At 47.6% G+C, this 13572-nt stretch overlaps 1 long non-coding RNA gene across 1 annotated transcript in view; it reads left to right on the top strand.

Annotated features, from left to right (window-relative positions):
• The window catches only part of LOC147730429 (uncharacterized), a 176817-nt gene that overhangs the window by 72012 nt on the left and 91233 nt on the right, over positions 1–13572 (top strand). The window lies entirely within an intron of this gene.

Here is a 13572-nt window from a genome sequence, read left to right as displayed (position 1 = left end):
AATTAGAAGCTAAATAAATGACAGTATTTAATACATGCAACAAAATGATTAGCTAAATTAGCGGCAAAGATGTGCACCAGTTGCTGTAAAAAAATATTTTTAGACATGGAATAGATGCCCATGATAAAATAAGTTAATGTTTATGTGGACTGGCATAGGTCTATGGTGAGCAGCTGTGTAGTTTCTACAAATCTCAGTAGAGTCCATATGACAAACATTAATAGAACTCATTGTACATTGATGAATGAATTGATTCTCCTATGGAAAGAAAAACAGGCTACCATAGTGATAATGGCTTCAATGTCTTTAACAAATACTGGAGTAACTGACACAAAGGGCTTGAAGATTACATAAAAATATTGAGCTCATTGTTCCATTAAAGAGTTGTTTTATGAAAGGTACAGCTAGCTGGGACTCTAGAGTCTTTGTTGTTTAGATCGAAATGTCCCTTTTATTGACCCAATATAGCTGTTTCACTTCAACTTTTGGAGAATGGATCTCAGTATGTACATTTTTGGTGAGAACCAGTAGATTTTGGATAGTCATTACTGTTTCTCCAAATCTCATATTTATAAGCTCCAGTGTTTTACAAACTATAGAACCTCACTTATCTGCTCTTTTATAGCAATTGAGGTGTTACAAATCAGATCACAAATAGACTTCTAGTCCAATTAGGGTAGAATATGTGAAATGGGTGTTCAAGTTCCAACCTGTCTTGTATAACATTGCCAACATTTTAAGTGTTAATGCTGACCTCAGAATGATATGGATAATATGTGGAAAAAGTACATAGTCTTGTAACAATAAGTGGCTCATATTCATTGTTTTTGAAAAATTCTTACGTTTTATTTTATGGAAAAAAAATATAACCTCTAAACCTAAATTGAATAATGTTTTTGTGTTACCATGAACGATAGTTCTCTTTAATCAGAACTCTAAATTCATATTTACGAAAAGTAATTCTGCTGGCATGCACAAACTTTACAATATGCCAATGTTTTGGTTACTGGCCCTTGACATATATCCCAGAGACAGTACTGATAGCTTACTCAAATTTCACATGGGGTATATTGATTTTGAAATTTGCCCTGGCTGTACCTGGTGCCTTGTTGCACAAAAGAATGATCACCTAAATTGGATTGGGACACCTCTACTGTAAGATCTGAATTGTGTGCTGTACTGGTATCACGGGATACATCAGGAAACATAATGGTTCATCTAGTATGTCAGCCAATCAATGGTATATTCTGATATTAGGTAACAGGGCTTAAATTAGTGTTATAAACTGATCTAAGATAAATGTAAGTGCCTTATTTATTATAATGTAAATATATTTTGAATTGACCTACTTTGAATTTTGAGTGAATTAATCAGTTCTTTCTTATTTTTTTTGCGATCATCTAATATATGTTCACAATTTCTTCCAATTTAGTTGCTTGTTTCTAGTTTTGGATTATCCAATCCAATGAGAGAACATTAGTTTGATTAATCTAAACCTAAAGATTTCATCCTGAGAAAAAAATGTGGGACTTTATTTACTTGAAAGCTTTATTAAAGTATAATTCAAATAAATTGCAAATAAAGAAATCAAGATCTGGAGGCTGCTCCTTTTCTTATAATATAGCCAGGTTGTGGAATGCCCTCCCCCAGCATCTAAGATCTAACCCCGACATCCTCTCCTTTCGTAAACAACTGAAAACGCTCCTGTTCACCACGTAAATAGTGGAGCTGACACTCCTCCTTCCTTATTTTAGCTTCAGTTGGTATTCTTAGCGCTTGGACGCCTCAGGGCAGCTATGTGAACTCTAGAAATCTAAATTCATTCATTCATTCATAATTCCCTTGGCTTATTATGTAAGAAACTTTCCATGTAATTTAAGTGCATACCTGCTGCAAATATTTCATTCGTAAAATGTCCAGACACTATTTATTCAAATTGGCATGCGATGTGGACGAGGGCCTAAATGTGATAATCTACAAATCAGTTTCTTAATATAGTCTCACTAAAAGGTTAAAGTGTTCTTTTCACTCGTTGGTCAACAAAACGATGAGTGGAATGTATCCAACAATGTAAACCACCCAATATTTAATAGAGATGGGGCTTTTTTGTCAAAAAGCCACTGCAAGAGAGATTTTGATTGTGAGCACTTCTAGCCTATGAGTAGACTGGTGCTTAGAAATTGCCACAATGTTACTTCTTCCAAAACAACTAATTGCTCACAAAAGTGTTCTAAGTAATTTTCTAGGTTGGGCACAGTGTGAGAAGCAGGTGTTTTATTCTATCACACCAGTTTTGAGACTTCGTCTGATTTAGAGTCTCTGAAAGTGTGCCCATTATTTGGTTTACCCAACCAAGAAATCAACAACTTTAAATATGGGGAAATTAAACTGCCTTTGACATTACACATAATTTGTGTTGCTTTTAACCATATATTTACCATTGCTTGTTCTTGTAAATTGATCTCCATTCACAAGGTGACTCACCCAGGTTTGAGAAGTATGTGTGAACATCCTTAAAGCATATGGTGTAAAAGACCAAACGCACCTATAGATCATGCTGCGCTGTCTCATCTTACAGAGAACGGTTGTTTTCCTCCCTTACAGCAACCACTGAAATTGCAGAGTTAACTGAGGAGATATTTCTTAGGATACACCCTGCCATCAGATCTAAGAAACCCAATTTAGCTATTTCAATGTGCTCCAGACCATAAAGCACATGGGAATTTTTGCTGGGTAAACCTCTAAGAGGTAGGCGAAGTGTCTTCTGCCATTCACCCTGTAAAGAGCGCCTAAAATTTAGCCTGAGACTGAGCCTTTTTAGGTCTCGCCTGGAGTTAGCAGCACGCATGCTTTGCTCTCGCCATGCGAGGGCCTTTTGGAACCAATACGGATTCCAGATGTGCATGCGGACGGATAGAAGATGTGCACGCGGGGACTAATTGCTTTACTTGTGGCGTGAGACGGACGCACTATATTTCTGGCTCTGCTTGGTGTAAGATTTTTACAAAAAAACAGTGGACCCTAGTATTTGAGAGATCCGGGTAAAAATAGACATATACTAGATAGTTAGTATGTCCTTTGTCCAGCCGGACAGGAATTTATTTTGGAAAATACAAATAATTAGCAATGAATCTTTAAGGTAATGTCAAGTGGGCACCGCCTGTGACCCACAAGGAACAAGACAAAACAACAGATTCCAGGCAAGAGCGAACAAGGCGGTCTGTGAACTTGTAGTCAGTGAACAGACTTGATTGCGTTTAGAGTACCATTGTACAGAGCTTTGAGAACATTTTGAAAACATATGGTACTAGTGTGTCGACGACGTTTCGATGCCGAAAACTTAGATACATGGCATCATCTTCAGGACAAGTATATAAATCATGTTTGTCTTGAAAGTTAAATATAGTTGCCTTTCATACTACATTCATTTAACATAAAATAAAAGCATTTAGGACAAAGAATGGAAGGAAGGGGGAGAAAAGAGAAACCTTGTAATTATATAGCTAGGCATGTTTTGAAGGACCATCGGTGACTTGAATGCATTTTAGTGATGGATGCCATACTCATTTTGCGCCAAATAAAGGTAACAATGCAAAGCATAACAGAAGGGGGCCAAGGTGTGAACGAATAATTGTGTGTTCTTTAAGTGCGGTGTATTAATGTTCTTTTCATCGTAGGCTACTTATACTGGGGTGTTCGGTTGTTTACGGGTGGACGGAGCTGACGGAGCGGGGCACAGCGGACAGCGCCAACAGAGGGACACGGGCAGGCCTGCACTTCACTGCTTCTGGCGGGACGCCGGGCTTGAGTACGCTCGCCCAAACACTCATGCTAGCTGGTGTTTCGCGGTCACAGTCGCGTGGTGCTTACGGCCGACCTGTGTTCCTCCAACTGTACAGGTACTGAAGACATCGTGCTAATAGTTGGCATTAAGTGTCAGCGGCGTACTTAAGGCATAGAGAAGAATGGCCATTGGGCGTGGTGCGAAGCGTTCCCATATGGAAATGATGCTCCAGGGTATGATGAGGAAAATGTCAGCTATGGGCAGGAGACTAGGGAAAGTAGACTAGTTGGGGAAGAATGTAGCCGAGCTGAGGCAGAGGTTGGAGGATCAAGCAGGGCCATCGGGGAGACACAAGCGAATCACAGTGCCCCCTCATCCCAGGTGTGACTTAGATGCCTTAACTAGCCGGGGCAGGGGCAGGAAGGGTAATGGCCGGGTTACTAAGACACGAGTAGTAGGGAGTTCCCCTGGGGCGTCCTCCGTCGGGGTGCCAACACCACCTGTGGCACCCGCGAGTCCACCACAAAACTCAGTAAGCTTACCAGCAATACCGGTCCCGGTCATTCCAGTGCCAGCACCTAATTTAGCTCCTGTGGTGGTCCCACTGGTAATCCCAGCGGTACCAGTGGCGAATCCGGCACCTACCCCGGACCAGAGTGTAGGATCTCCCATTCCAGTTATTATTACCCCTCCCGGGGACGGCCAAGTGACTCCAGAGCTGGCAGCTCAGATAGCAGGGGTACTCCCCTGGTTGAAGATAGGGGAAATGTTACCTTCCTCAGTGGAAGACCCCACTGCAGAGGCACTGAGGATGGTGGCAAAGATCAGGATGGCCAACAGTGCCGGGGGTGTGGCGGGCCCTCCTATTCTCTCCCAGGCAACAAGTTCGGCCAGCGATGCGGGAAAAGACAAGATAGTTGATCCTGCGCGTGTCGCTGAGAGTGGTAAGGATGTGGCATTGCCTGTTCTAGGGGAAGGTACAATACCCTCCAGGAGGGAAAATCTGGCACAACATGTTACTCAAAGTGTGAAAGAATTCATTTGGGCAGGCAAATATGTGAACATGTTTTCCCTATTGGTTAATAACAGGGAGATGGATTATGCCAAGACTCAGAAGGATTGGATGTTGCCTAGTGAATGGCGGGCAAAAATGGCAAGATTCAGGGTAGAGGAGACACTGATTAATTGGATTAGGGCCTTTTCTGTGTTCATGGCAATCACTGCCGAGCGTTCTCCCAATTTCCAGGCAGAATTGGTGTGTTACCAGAGTAGGATCACCAATTTCAGTGAGAAATATGGCGGAGACAGGTGGAGGGAGTATGATATGTCATTTAGGAAGGCAAAGGAGTTTGACACAACATTAACCTGGGACAGGATGGACGCAGTGTCATGGTATGGTCAGTTCACTACCCTGCAGTCAGCGAGTGCAGGCCCTAGCACTGGCTGTCAAAGGGCTACTCATCAAAACCATAGCAGCCCTTTCGGTCAGCGCAGAGTGGCGACATGCCAAATAGAGCGGGGGCGCGCGGGCCGTAAGGGTGTGTGCTGGGATTTTAACAAACGGTCTTGCACCAGACCACAAGGCACTTGCAAGTTTAGGCACGCATGTGTCCTATGTGGCCACTCCTCCCATCCTGAAACAAATTGCCGCTCCAAAGGTAATGCCTCTGGGAACAGGGAAGGAAGAAACAGGAGTAGAACAGTGGGGCGGTTGGTACCCCAGTCACCCATTGATATTTTGGCTATGACCCCTTGTCTGAACAGGTATCCAGATCATGTGTCTGCTAGAATGTTACAGGAAGGTTTTTCAAGAGGCTTCAGGATCCCAGCGGGAGATTTTGAAGGGACACCAAAATGAAGGAATCAGCTGTCAGTGAAGCACAACCCAGTTGTGGTGGCTACAAAAATAACGAAAGAACTACGTCTGGGAAGGATAGCTGGGCCGTTTTCTGACATCCCGGTACTTAATTTTGTGTGTTCCCCCCTGGGAGTGGTCCCAAAGAAAGAAAAGGGCGAGTACAGACTCATACACAACCTGTCAGCACCCAGGGGCGCCTCAGTGAACGATGCTATTGATGAGAGCATTTGTAGTGTGAGGTATGCATCCTTTGATCAAGCTGTTGACATTTTGAGACTTCTGGGTCCTGGGGCATTGCTGGCAAAATCTGACGTTGAATCTGCTTTTAGGTTGCTGCCGGTGCACCCTTTTGATCAGCACCTGCTAGGTTTTTCATTCCAAGGCAAATTCTATATGGATATGTGTATGCCAATGGGGTGCTCTATCTCTTGCGCTTACTTCGAGAAATTCAGTTCATTTTTGGAATGGGTGTTTAGGCAGGTAACCGGGCATCAGCATGTCATGCACTATTTGGACGACTTTCTTTTTCTGGGTGCAGCGGGCTCGCAGGACTGTGCGAGGGCATTGCGGGAATTTTGCGTACTCATGCGGAGTTTTGGAGTCCCGCTAGTGCCTGGGAAGATAGTTGGGCCAGCGACATCCTTGGAATTTCTGGGAATAGAATTAGACGCGGTAGAAGGTGGTTTCCTATTGCCCATGGAAAAAATCCTGAAATTCAAGGCAACGTTACAGCAATGCCTTAGAAATGAGAAAGTAACACTCCATCAGCTACAGCAGACAGTGGGTCAGTTGAACTTCGCGCTAAGGGTAATACCGATGGCGAGTCCCTTCTCCCGCTCCATCGCACAGGCTTTGACTCGCCTCCGGGAGGGGCACCACCGCACCAGGTTGTCGGCGGAGGTTCGCCAGAACATGCATATATGGTTGGCATTCCTGAAGGACTTCAATGGCAGAGTGGTGTGGAGTGGGCCCCCCACAACGTCAGCAGAGTTAGGTTTATGGACTGACGCTGAGGGCAGTGTGGGGTTTGGCGCCATACTCGGTAACAGGTGGGTGGCCCAACGTTGGCCGACTTGGTGGGAAGGGAACGGCTTGACTAGTAACATAGGTTTTTTGGAGCTGTTCCCGATCTGGGTCGCATTGACAGTGTTGCCTGAGCAGCTGCGCAACCAATCGGTCATTTTCTGGTATCTGGTGTATCAATCAGCACGCGGCACGGTGTAAATTGATACTGCGCCTCTTGAAAGAAATTGCGTTGACTTGTTTGAAATTGAATGTACAGTTCAGGGCAAAGCATGTTCCAAGGGTACTGAATAACGCAGCTGAAGCACTTTCTCGTTTTAAGATGCAGGTGTTCAGGGAGCATTTGCCATCCGCAGAGGCAACGCCAACACACTTCTCAATGACACTCTGGGAAATCGGTGCCCCAAGTTACAGAACCTTGTGGCAGCCAGTCTAGCACCCAGGACAAGGACAGCTTATGAAGGGGCGTTTATGTCCTATTACTCCTTTTTGGGTCATGACTGGGGGGAAAAGTGGTGTCAGGAAGGGAGCTTTATCCAATACATTGTTATGTTACATAAGGAAGGGCGCTCTGCTGCAACAGCTAGCAGGCATAGGGAGGCAGTGTCTTTTATAGCACAGCTGAGAGGGGCCAGGGATCCAACAGACTCTTTTTTAGTCCGGAAGGTACTGAAAGGATGGCGGCGCTTGCAAGGGAGTGTAAAGGACTCTAGACACCCGATAGGCCTAGAGCGGTTGTCAGCACTGTTGAAAGCCTTGGAGGACACATGTAGTTTGCATGGGGAAGTGCTATTATTTCGGGCTTCCTTCTCACTGGCCTTCTATGGGGCCTTACGGATAGGTGAATTAGTGGCCAAAAGCAAGAAGGACATCAGTGGTGGCCTTCGTGTGGAACACACAAAAATACTCGAGGACACCCTATTGATCACCATACTTAGATAAAAGACAGATCAGGAAGCCCGAGGGGATAGTCTGGTTCCTCACCGAGCACGGGCTAATTCTTGCTGCCCGGTATGTCATTTAGAGTCCTTCCTTAGTCAACGGTCACCCACGTGGGGAGGGGCACTGTTGATGCATGCCGATGGTACGCCCTTAACCAAGTTTCAGTTCAAGAGGGTATTGGCAATGACGATTGCCAAAGCTGGTTTGAATCCCAAGGATTTTGGCACACATTCTTTCAGGATAGGGGCTGCCACTGAAGCAACAGCCAAAGGGTTGCAAGCGAGCAATATAAAGCGCATTGGGAGATGGTCTTCCGATTGTTATAAACGTTATGTGCGGCTGCACATGCTGTAAGGTAGCTGGAAAGTTCACGCTGATGCTTGTTGTTTTTTGTTTCGCTTGCAGTTTCACAAGCCTGTCACGCAGGGCTGAATCTGAGACCGGGTCAGCAACAGCAAGCAACTTCATCACAACGGATTGGAGAACATGGGAACAGGACATGAGTGGCATGGGTAGTAGGTCATTCATATGTAAGGCGTGCTGCTTCTGTTTTCTTTTCGGGTGATTTTGTAAAGAGGTCAGAACAGTGTGGCTTTAAGGTATCCTTCCGTGAGAAGGTGGGTCTATGCCTCAGTCCGTTTAGGATACTTTGGAGACCTGCTAGAGCGATACACCCCACCGCCATCAGTAGTCATTGTGCACGTTGGGGGCAACGATTTGGTTAAATAGGGTAGAAGGGTTCTATTAGAGAAGGTGATTTCAGTTGCAAGCTGGATACCAAAAAGACTCCCAGGCTGCATGATAGCATGGTCACAAATGATTCCTAGGATGGAATGGAGGGGGGGGGGGGGGGACTCTGTCAGGGTGTTGAATCACTCAGTAAAGAGGGTCAACAACAAGTTAGAAAGGCTGTTTCAGTCGCCTCAATTGCAGAATATCTCAATATCTCACATGTAAAAAAAAAATTGATACTTGTATAGCGCGCTACTCACCCGCAAGGGTCTCAAGGCGCTTGTAGGAATACCGCTGTGGAACCCATCTTGGCTTTCCCTGTGAGGCGTCCACTCCTGGGCATCCCCAAGGTGGAGGCCAGGCATCCTTAGCATTGTGGGGGCCGTTGGGTGCATCTGGGCCGACCAATTCTACATACAGGACGGGGTGCACTTGTCCAGGTCAGGGAATGAATTACTGTCAGCTAACATTGTAGCATGGTTAGTGGGGTTGTCGAGAGAGGCATGACCTATCAGGGGAGGAGGTTGTGGAGGGTCAAGATAGTCGGTCAACTATGCTGGCCTGTGGCGGTAAGGTCATGATCGGTGAGCAGTCAATTGAAGGTCCTTAGGGGGCGTCACCATTATGAATGAGCTCGACGAGGGGGAGGGGCCATTGACCTCTCCTAGAACTCCAGGGGCGGGATATCTGCTTAGTTGGATGGGTGCGGGGGAAGTGGGGGGGGAGTCACGCTTTCTTCTTTTGGCTGCGTAGTCACCCCGCACGGACACTATGACGTCATTAAACGGCGCAGAGTGAAAGGGCCCCCTTTTTGATCAATGGAGTTCAGGAAGCGTACGTGGGTAACCAGGAGGGGGGAAATACTCTCCCGGTAAACGGGCCCTCTGCGCATGCGCACTCACACGTGAGGGCGTAACTGGTTAATAAGGATCTGACACCGGTTAAGATCTTGCTGTAGGCCCTAAAAATGTTAGGATATGCAAAATTCATACGTAGGAGGTTAGATTCGGTTAGGAAACTCGCTGTATTAGACATTTGTTAAGGTTATCCCTTGGATACCTGTCTACATCACTTGTAATCTAATGTCTGAATTTTGTATATTTTATGTCAATTTAAATATTGTTTATTTCACAACAATTTTTTTTGACATTTCAACCAAGTACAAACATGGGCCTACAACCCCCGGGGCCGGCCGCTAAGCAGTTGCAACACAATAAAACAATCAAAACCCAGACTCAGCATCTCGGGGAGTAGATTCGCCACGTCCACAATACGTACTGGTTGTAAAACATATCAAGTTGGTAACAGGATAAAAAGGTTCCATTTTATAATATAAGATAGAAGGATCAGGTGCCATACAATATCCCAAGTTGCGAAAAAAAGGGGGGGGGCGAAATAGAAATATGTCCACAGGTAAATCATCTTCGTGTAAGTCAGCGGCGGTAAAACATACTATTCAGGATAAGCGAGCTTACAAATACAGTTTGCGCCAGCTGAATGTCCGCCCAGTAGCACTGAAACATCGTGAGAATTGAGGCACATATGAAACAGCAGAGATGGCCATAAAAATGAACCCATTACACTGACCCGGAAAAGAAGAAAAGAAAAGGGCAAAGAAAGATAAGAAAAAAAAAGGCCATAGAAATAAAACGAAAAACAAAACACCCATCCCCCAAACCCCCACCCTGCACCCCTGAAGATGACTATGGCCTACCCCCCTAGCAGCGTGCCTGTCGCCCAAGAACTGAAACCCAAAATATAGAAAGACCCAATGAAAGACAGAAAGAAATTAAACCCTGCCCAAAGAGGGAAAATGGAGGAGGGCTATCTGCTATGTGCTCCCGGTCTCTCCCCCCCGCCCTAACAAAGGGGTCCCCCGAAACTGTCACATCTGAATAGTCAAACTGAGAAAACATCCCGGGGGGAACCACCAACCCTACCCCGGACTCCGTTAAGCTAATGAAGCAGTCCCGTTACCGATAAAACCACAATGAACAACCCAAACAACAGTCTCAGCCTTGGCCCCGTTGATCGAATTCGCCGAGTCCCTCAGACGAATAAAGCCCCATCATCAAAATGTCAAATGATACACAGAAGTGGTCGGAACATAGTTCAGTAGATGGAAAGAGAACAATAGATCCCAAAGTAAGCAGCTGGTACCAACGATGTCCCTCCCCGTCTCCGAAGCCAGGCATTATCACATCCGCTATCTTGATTGACCGACTGGGGAGGGGGTTCGACACAATCCAAAACAGTTCACAGTACCAATTAAAAGGTTCCAGGATAGGGACAGCAGTTGAATGTTCCGACAGCTGCAAAACCGGGGATTCCAAAAAATTAGTTAAGTCACCGATCACAGCCCATTCGATTAGATCCACTTCTGTAGGGGCAGGCACAGCTTCCAGCACCGGGTCTTAAGTGCGCCACTGGGGCGTCGATCAAAAAGAAAGCTGGCTGCCGGGTCTCGGGCATCGAGTCAGGATCCGGTCTCAGTCCTTTAAGTCCATCTGCCGCCGACAGCAGGCCACAGGTCTGAGCTGCCACAGTCGCCGTAAGTGCCTTTAGGGCCGCCAGAACCTCCCGCAATGACGGGCCACTTTGGGCCTGCTCCGCCCGGTTCCATATTTCCTCAGGCATAATGATCCCCACGGAGAAGCGCCTTCTCCAGGGTAAGATCAACCGGAGCAGGACTGAGCCTTGAGGGACCATCCGTCAGCATGCATTAGTGCGCGACGAGAGTCCAACCCAAGGTGCGCCGGCGATGCAAGTTCCGGGCCTCCGGGTCAGGGACCCCCGCAACACAGCACCGTGCGTCACTCGTCTCCTCACCTCCAACACAACACCAGGCTGCAGATGGTAGCAAAGCAATCCAAAAATTTCGAAAGTTCCAGAGACCGGACCCTGCCGCCCTCAACAGTCCGCTGTTATTCAACTCAGACCCGGCTAAGCCAGCACTCGAGACCCCGGCTTCCAGATCGGGTTAGGCCACAAATCGGTCCTCGACGTTACTCCGCTCCACAATGTAAAAAAAAACCCAGGATCACACCATCGGAGTGCGGATTAGTTCACACACTCGGATCCGGGGCAGGAAATCAGGATAAGTGACAGGATCTTGGAGCGTAAGACGGAGGTCAGCGGAGCCGGGAGACTATGCGGCCATCTTGCTTGCTGTCGTAGCTCCTCCTCCTCACAACAATTTTTTATTTGTTTTCATGTTTTATTAAATACGGCCGGGGGATCGTGAGGCCCCCTGCCTTCCAAAGAATCCAGTGTAAGACTATTGGCTTTGGGGTATGGTGGTGGCGGTGCCGAAAAGGGAGGGGGTGGTTGGCGTCCCTGACTATAAGGAAAGGCGGGGCCGCTCGGTCCCCCGCACGTATGGCGGGGTGCCGGCCTCTCCTGCCTGCAGCATCCTCGATGGTGGGGCGTGCCCTGGGGCCGCGTATTGATGATGCGGCGGGAGCGCCCCACCACCGGTTGGTGGCGGTTTCGACCTTGACCCGGAAGCGATTTAATTGCTTCCAGGGCAAGGGGGCGGAGCGAGGGGGGGGACGGGCCAGTGTGAACTGGTCAGCCCCCAAACAGGGATTTAAAAGCGGGGGGAGCACGGGAGGCACCCTCTTGTTCCCGCGCTCCTCAGGCTGTATCGTTGCCCCCGAGAGGGCTCAATAATCTTTCCCACCCACCAGCCCCTGAAGCAGAATGTTTAGTTTTAGAAACTGTTTGGTGTTAGAAATTGTGCATTGGGTATGTGATAACTTAAGATTGTTTTGGTCACTTAGGCCTTTTTCCCGTTTACAGGACATATAGGTAAAATAGTTTTCGTTTGTTATGTATAGGTGGTGGTTTTTTGTGTTCCCGTGGGATGTAATACTGAAAAATTTAAGTTTGGTTGCATGACGGTTTGCGTATGTTGATGTGTCTGTCCGTAGGTTTTTCTTCCACTTATAGGTTCACCAATTGTCGTATTTATTGTAGTCTTCGGTCAGGCGGTAAGGTCATGATCGGTGAGCAGTCAATTGAAGGTCCTTGGTGGGCGTCACCATTACGAATGGGCGCGCCCAGGGGGAGGGGCCATTGGCCTCTCCTAGAACTCCAGGGGCGGGATATCTGCTTGGTTGGATGGGTACGGGGGAGGGGGGAGTCACGCTTTCTTCTTTCGGCTGTGTAGTCACCCCGCACAGACACTATGACGTCATTAAACGGCGCAGAGTGAAAGGGCCCCCTTTTTAGGTCGAGGACTGCTTTATCCCTCCCTCTTTTTGGCTCTCCCTCCATTGGCTGGCTTCCTAAACTGAGGCCAGCCATTGGAGGAGAGAGCCGTCCCTCCGAATAGGCTCTGTCTTTTTCGGATTTGGGGGCGTACATTTTGCTGTTTTTTCGCCAGTGACATCACCCGTCACTCAGAACAACAAAACACACGCCCCCGAATGCGAAAATTACCATGCTTTCTCCGAGGCATTTCTGCTTTGCCTCGGAGAAAGACGGTGGTGGTTTCCAGAGCTGCTCTGCTCGTCCCCCCTCCCTCCGCAGCTCTCCTCTGTCCCGCTCCCCCCCCCTCCGCCCGCAGCTCTCCTCTGTCCGGCTCCCCCCCCCTCCCTCCGCCCGCAGCTCTCCTCCCTCCCGTTCCCTCCACACGCAGTTCTCCTCCATCCCGCTCCCCCCCCTCCCTCCGCCCGCCTGCTAAAAGGGGTGAAACAGACTGACTCGGGGTGGACTTGTCTTGTTTCACTATGTTCAGCTCAGCCACTACATGAATATATTGTCCTGTGTTTCCTTTTACATCATTTACTTTAAAGGTTTAATGAGGCCCCATATATTTATTTATCGATACAATGGTAGTCACATTGTCCCTACTGGGCTTGAAATCTGCCCTACAGATGACACATAGAGCTATGCAAGAAGCACGTTAACCCCCTGAGCTATCCTACCATCATCTTGCTGCATGGACACTGCAGCCCGCGGCAGTCCCCCTCGGTTGTAATTTAAGGCTGGCCTCTACCTCCAGAAGCGATGGTGGCTCCTGTTTTCATGACCCTGCCTGAGGTGGGGGGGGGGCTTTTTTCAGAGCATCGCCCTCTGATGTCTTCAGACCATGACTGTGCCAGCCTAGAGCCTGGGTGGCACCCCGCCCCCATCTGCCCCCGCCCCCTCCCCTGTCCCACCGGCTCCCGTGACACACTCGCTTTAAAGACTCGTCAAACACAGAACAGAGGAGCCGCGGCCTTTGATC

The sequence above is a fragment of the Lissotriton vulgaris genome, chromosome 2_1 (genome assembly GCF_964263255.1).
Source record: "Lissotriton vulgaris chromosome 2_1, aLisVul1.2, whole genome shotgun sequence".
NCBI classification, from domain to species: Eukaryota; Metazoa; Chordata; class Amphibia; order Caudata; family Salamandridae; genus Lissotriton; species Lissotriton vulgaris.
This window is presented reverse-complemented; position numbering and strand designations above follow the sequence as displayed.